Raw genomic sequence first — 7,181 nt, 5'->3', positions numbered from 1 at the left:
ACAGATCTTGATTTTCTTTTAAGAAAAAATAAATAATAAAACAGAAAAAGGAAAAAGAATAATAAAAAAAATGAATTTTTTTTGGCTCAGGATCAAACCCAAACAAGAAACCCGAGCAGGCCCTTTTTCCTCTAAAGGGTTTGCACGAATTTTCTTCAAACACCACGGTCTTTAATTTCGTCCCTCATATTTGTGGTCTTTAATTTTTGTCCCTCTTATTTATTTAATAAAAATATTCGGATCTACTTCACTCTGCATAAGTTCTGTAACATTTATCTTCGGAAACTAAACTTTTGCTTCCCTCGGCATTAGTTTTGTAAGAATTAAGATAGCCGGCATAAGTCCTATGATTGTGAAGTTTGAATTGTCGTATCCGGTATAACTTGTGTGATATAATCTAAACTATGCAGAGCGAAATCTAATGTTATGCGGCGCAAAAACTGCTGAAGGACAAAAATTAAAGATCACAAATTTGAGGGCCAAAATTTAAACACCATCCTGAAATAGGATTATTTGTGCAAATGATCCTTTTCCTCAGCCCAATAGCCTCTACCCATGAACCTACTTGAACCCAGCCCAAGTCCAGACCCATAACCCAATTACCCGACCCTATTCATAAATTGACGCTTGAAAAGTTTCATATTCTGTCAATTTTTATCGAATAATGATGAAAATTTTTTATCAACCAAACGCCATTATAGAAAAGTTTTACAGTTATCATAAAACTAAAAAAACTACTCCAAAAGTATTTTTCAGTTGTTCCAAATTATGGAATTTTTCTCCTAGTGGTGTTTAACTGAAAAAAAAAAAAAAACTCAAAACATTTTTTGAAAGTATAAGGAATTTTTTTTGTAATTTTGGAAAAATGGCTTCACAAGCTTCCGAAAACAAACACCTTATAATATACATAGGGTCCAATATTTTTTTCACGCGTTGTCCAATATTCATTTTGAGATTTGACTAATGCGGAGTCGTGAAATCTAATTCAAAATCTTTAAACTAGGGGTTGAATAACTTGATCCCACTAACTATATGAGCATTAAATATTTGCAGTATTTATTAATATTAAAATCATCGCATACTGGTTTGACTATTAGTGCTTGCGAATATTGTTTTATGTATTTGAATATTGGTGAAATAATTTACAAGTTATTTGAGCAGTATTTCAAGTAAAATAAATGACTTTCACTTACTGATTTTCAACTATTTTATTCAAGAGAAATTTTCGTCCAAATACTATAGTAATTTCCAAGTACTTTTTTCTTATTTAAACTTCGACTTCAATAAAATATTATCCAAATGAATACTACTATGTTAATAGAAAATCTCATCTAATTCCAAGAGACAAAAGAGTAAAAGACAGTATTATAGACACTGCACAATTAATTAGTGGTTGACCACTGTAAACGTAGATTATCATTACCTCTAAAGTTTTTATTCATCTAATGTCTCATAGTTCCATGTATGCATATAAATAAATCCAATTTTGTTAGTTCCTACGGGGTAATTTTTTTTTTTTTTCTCTCTTCTAAAAAATGAGTCATCCTTTGTTCAAAACAATCTTCATTTTCTTCCTCTTATCTTTTCATATAACAGGAGCAAGTTTTTTTCGCCCAAAGTTTTTAGTTGCGATAATTAATTATCTACCAAATAGCAATGTCCCTTTAAAACTTCATTGTCAATCGAAAGATGATGATCTTGGATATCATAATCTTACTGTTGGCCAAAGTTTCAACTTCACATTTCGTGAGAATCCTACTTGGACTACTCTTTTCTTTTGTCATTTTTGGTGGCATCCAAAAGAAATTATGTTCGATGTGTTTAATAAAGGGCAAAAATGTATTAAAAAGGGACCTGTTTATAGTCATGATTGCATATGGATTGCAAAGTCAGATGGTTTTTATTTGAATGGAGTTAAAGAACATGACTGGTAATAGTTTAATATAATGTCTTCGTGTTATGATAATATGTATTTTTGCTCTATTTCTCAGTAATAAAGTTAAATTACTTAATTTAGTATATTATCAGGTAAATGTTTATGCATCCCTCTCTCTCCTCCTCTTAATTTAATGTACTTGGCTAAACCTTAAGAAAATGAGGCAAGATGAGTGAAGAATTAAACATGGGTGTAGTTTCCTTCAAGTCAACTTAAATTAGACAGATTGGGAATTAATTGACTAGTTTAAGATCTGTGCACAAATAACGTACATTGATTTATGACAATAATTAAGTTGATCTGCAACAACATTTAATACTTAAGTTGATTTTAACAATAAATTTGGCGCATCTCAATCTTATGTTCAATGAGTTCAGCCCATTGTATTAAATCAACAAATGGATTATAATTTAACCCGTTTGAACTTGAACGAATTGGATAAATTACCAAAAAAAAAAAAAAAAAAAAAAAAGTGGTTAAATTCTCTACCTCTACATCTAACATAAAATAAAATCCGTGAAACTTACTATATTTATTCCTTAGAAGGGATCAGATCAAGGCCCTATTACTAATCTTGTTAGGCCTTTAGTTGTCAAACTTGTGCATTAGCTCTCGATCATAGATGGTTCAGCCATGCTGATACCACAAAATGATTGAGAACTACGAGCCCGTCAAATTTTTTGAAATAAGTTTGTATTAAATAAGTTGATTTAGAGGAAATCCATGAGTAATTCTTCTTTTATCTTGTCTCAATTTTGAAAGCATAGACCATCACATTAAAAAAATAGACCATCACATTAAAAAAAGGGATGAGACTGACGGAGTAGGCGGGAACACAAATCACAATGGGCTGGGTATATGCATTTTTTTCCCCATAACACAACATGGTTTTTATTCAATATTATACAATATTTTGGTTCTAAATTACAAGAAGATGTATAATATAGCTAAAATTATGACCAGTCGTGTATTTTAACTCCATTCAATTAAAATTCATCTAAATTTGCTAACCATATGCATATGTGAGTATGAACAGGTCCATGCTTGATACATCTATTTGCGTCTTTAAACACATCAAAAATTGCTTTGGATGCCACAAAAAATGACAAAAGAAAAGATTTCTATGAAATAATTGCCCTTCAAATTCAAAGTCAAAATTTTCATAATAAGAAAGGTTGTATCCAAGATCGTCAATTTTAGATTGACAATGAATTTTTATCGGGACAGAGCTATATATTTTGCAGATTATTATTAATTGAGACCAAATATGACTTGCTACGGTGTCCAGCTTCTATGAATTCAAAAAAAAAAAAAAGATAAGAGCAGCACGATGAAGATCATCATATTGATCAATAGATAGTTTATTTTTCGAGAAAACATTCTTACTATGTGTCGGAAATAGTCTCCCTACCCCACAGAGGTAAGGATAAGGTATGCGTACATTCTATCCTCCACAGACTCCACTTGTGAGAGTACAGATGTTGTTATTGTTGTAGTACATTTTTACTATGTATAGAAAATTTAGAAGTTGGATCTATATATATCCAGACATGAAATATAGGAGTAGTAAATGTCTATAACTTTAGAGATTAATAAACAAAGACACAGATTATAGTGATCTATTTGACTAATCAAATAGTTTATATAGCAATGTCTACAGGAATGTTGTTTACTCTTTTATCCTTTTGAATTTATAGAAATTGTACATAAAAAATGAACATGAGGTAAAATAGCCTATTACAGGTGTATGAGATAATACAATTACAACGAAAATAATATCCAATATTGTTTTAACTTTAATATAACTTTACACTATTGGATATTAGTTTCGCTCCAATTATATTATCTCAGACATCTGTAATAGGCTATTTTACCTCATGTTCATTTTTTATTATATACTCCTTCCAATCCTTTTTATCTCTAACTAAAAAGATGGTCGAAAATATTTGCCACTTAAGAAAATTTAAAAAATAAACATTTTTTTTAAATTTAACTTTAATACTTTCAAGAAGGCATATATTCATAAATTACTTAGTTAAGGGAAAAATAAAAGTAATCAAGTCAATAACTCCATTAACACCATTAAATGATTCTTTTTAAGGAGTGCATCAATACTTTAAATGATGGATATTAGTGAGCGGAGGAAGTTCTTAAGTACTCCTAAAAGGGAATGATGTGAGGGAATATAATTTTATTTATTTATTGAGTTCTGAATAAATTATTTATATATAATTAAATAATATTTAAAGATACGATTCGCTTTCACTATAACAATCAAGTTTTCTTTGGGACTGATTTTCCGTGTTATTTTATATTATATTATTATATATATTTTTACAACAACATTTCACTACAACAATTAAATGAAGACAACATTGTTATAAAAAAATTTAATCGTGCAAGATTCGAGCCAAAATTACCGAACTCTACCGAACCCGTAACATTCTACACACCAAATGAGTTATTTAGCAAAAGGAAAATTTGAGTCAATGCAAACATCTGATACAAACCAAGTGGGTTGCCGGAGCTTCATTTGAAGCTCAAGAAGATTCCAGTCGACACAAAAAAGTGAAAATAAAGAGATGAAGAAGCTTAGAAGCCCACTCGGTGAACAACTTAGTTATATCTGAAGTGAGCTTGTGGGTCAAAATCACATTTTGGGCTATAAGAGTTTATTAGGGCTAACAAAATTAAACAACCCTTGCTTTCTCGGTGAGGAGTTCAATTTTGTACATGTATAGGTATTTTTCTTTGTTACATTTCTTGTATAGCAAGATAGGAAGCTACTAGAAGGTAGAGTAAGATAATTTCGGTTAGATTTTGTTACATGGGTAATTTAGTATTTTACATAATTTTATATTTGTATAAATGGATGTACGGAAAATAAAAGTAACTGAAGTCAATAACTCCATATCAACACCATCTCGAAATATATACGATTCTTTATAATATGCAAACACACACGTAAGGGTAGGCACACAACCCACATGCATCAATACTTTAAATGATAGATATATACCAAGATATAGGCTCGGGACAAAGGCACTCCAACAGTCTCTTAAGTACTCCATGAAACGCGCCCCCGAAGAAAGGGGGTCGGTGATGTGCAAAGCGGAATATAATTTTGCCAAATGTTTATTTTCAAAATAGAAAACATGCAAGGGCACGGAAAATATGGTCGCCCGCACGTCGAGCCATAACACGACATAACACCGAAGGTTTCAAATCTCCGTACAACCCCGAACGCAACACATCATCACAACACATCATAAGCCATATCACAAAGATAACTGTAAACGGAACCTCAACCGAATATAACACCGGAATGTATCATAGCGCGCACGACAACATAACCGGCTCCGGATGTACCAAAAACCGCACGACGAGTTATTTATATATATATTAAATAATATTTAAACTCATCACGATACCTCCCACAACGATATCGAGGCAATCCGAGCCCTTAGTCGAAAGTTATGAAGCGTTCGTAGTTTCAACATCGTTTAAGAATAAAATTCTTATGAAAACCAGTTTTTATAACTTTGAAATCATTTTTTTCCAACAACATCAAAACCAATATTTTCCCACATCAACATATCCAAAAAGACAAGCCAATCATTTCTTGGAATTTCCGCGAGGCTAGTATCGTAGCCTATATTTCATGCCAAAAGTGTTTATTTTATATTCCATTCTCCATTACATAACATATATATATTTTTTTTCCACTAACACACAATCTGCTACGGAAAATTGGGCAATTTCACAACTCGGCCAAATTCAACAACACAACAAACCAAACAATCATTCCAACAATATCCACAATCATAGAACAACATTAAAAATCCTACACATAAAATTTTTTTTTTTACAAACCAACATGTAATCAAACTAACGCATATTCAATTATCAACCCAAAACCATTCAAACAACATTCAAGAGTCTTTAAATAATTCATACAATATTTCCAACAACCCAACAAATACTCCAATCCACCCGAAATAGTCCCAAACCCGAGAACCTTATCTAACACATTTCTCGGTTTCAAATCATGATTCGCTCCAACAATCCATACTCTAACCATGTCATTTCCATAAATATAAAAATCACACTAAACACACAAAATCTTCCCAAAACAGCCCACACTTACAATACCAATCGAATCATTAAACTCTTATTTCCAACATAGAATCCTCATAACAATAACAACCAAAATTCCAAGGAAACTTAATTCATTTCTTGCCATACACAAGAGGCCATATTCGGCCAACCTCACATACATACATATTAATGATTTTCATTTGTTTCAACACTCTACAATAACCAAACATGCTACATAAAACTCATACACCAACTTTAACACAACACACACATACACGAAACCACCATACACGAACTTCAAATACAAAACTTTCATGAATTTCATCCATAACAACCTACAACAACACACATAAACCTTTCATAACTCATAAAAACAAGATTAAACTTACCTTTCTTCACAAATCCTCAACTTGTCCAAAGTTGGCCAAGGATGAAAACGAACAATCCAACGCTTGAAACAACACCTCCACGTTATCAAGCACCTTCCAATTAGTAGATTTGCTTAGGAGAAATAATTTTGGGAAGGCTTAATCTTGGTCTTGAAAATTTGCTCCCATGGCCGAATGGTTGATGGTTGGTTTTCTCCAAGTTTCTTGATTTTTCTAAGGAATGAAAGTGAGGAGATAAGATGACCTTGTCATCTTTTATTTACACTTAATGGCCAACCATGTGGCCATGGCCCACTCCAAAGGTGGCCGGCCACATGGCCCATTTTTTTCCAATAATTTCCAACTTCCCAAAACTTCCACTTTGGTCCCGAATTTTCTTGGATGTTGCCATACCAATAACGTCATACACACTTAGGTCTTACGACAAAATCGAAGGTCACACGTCTCGACTTCGCGTCCCGGAATGGCCTTAACCCTAACTTGTCATAGTTAACCCGAATCGTCCCAACGTTCAAAATACGGGATGTAACAGAAATACACAGAAAATTTCCTATCTAGGTTGCAATTTCATCCTTACTCCAACATGGTATCAGAGCCAGACCCATTCCAACACAATTTTTATTCGATGTTAGGCTCCCATCTTATATTGTCCAAGCTCTAGATGTCCAGTTCTGGCCATGCTAGGGTGTTGACTCTCCCACATCGGTTATGGAATGAGTATTTGGACTCTTTATATGGACTTGGGCAATCTTCCCCGC

This window comes from Lycium ferocissimum, chromosome 1 (genome assembly GCF_029784015.1).
Source record: "Lycium ferocissimum isolate CSIRO_LF1 chromosome 1, AGI_CSIRO_Lferr_CH_V1, whole genome shotgun sequence".
Taxonomy (NCBI): domain Eukaryota; kingdom Viridiplantae; phylum Streptophyta; class Magnoliopsida; order Solanales; family Solanaceae; genus Lycium; species Lycium ferocissimum.
Note: the sequence above shows the minus strand (reverse complement) of the source record.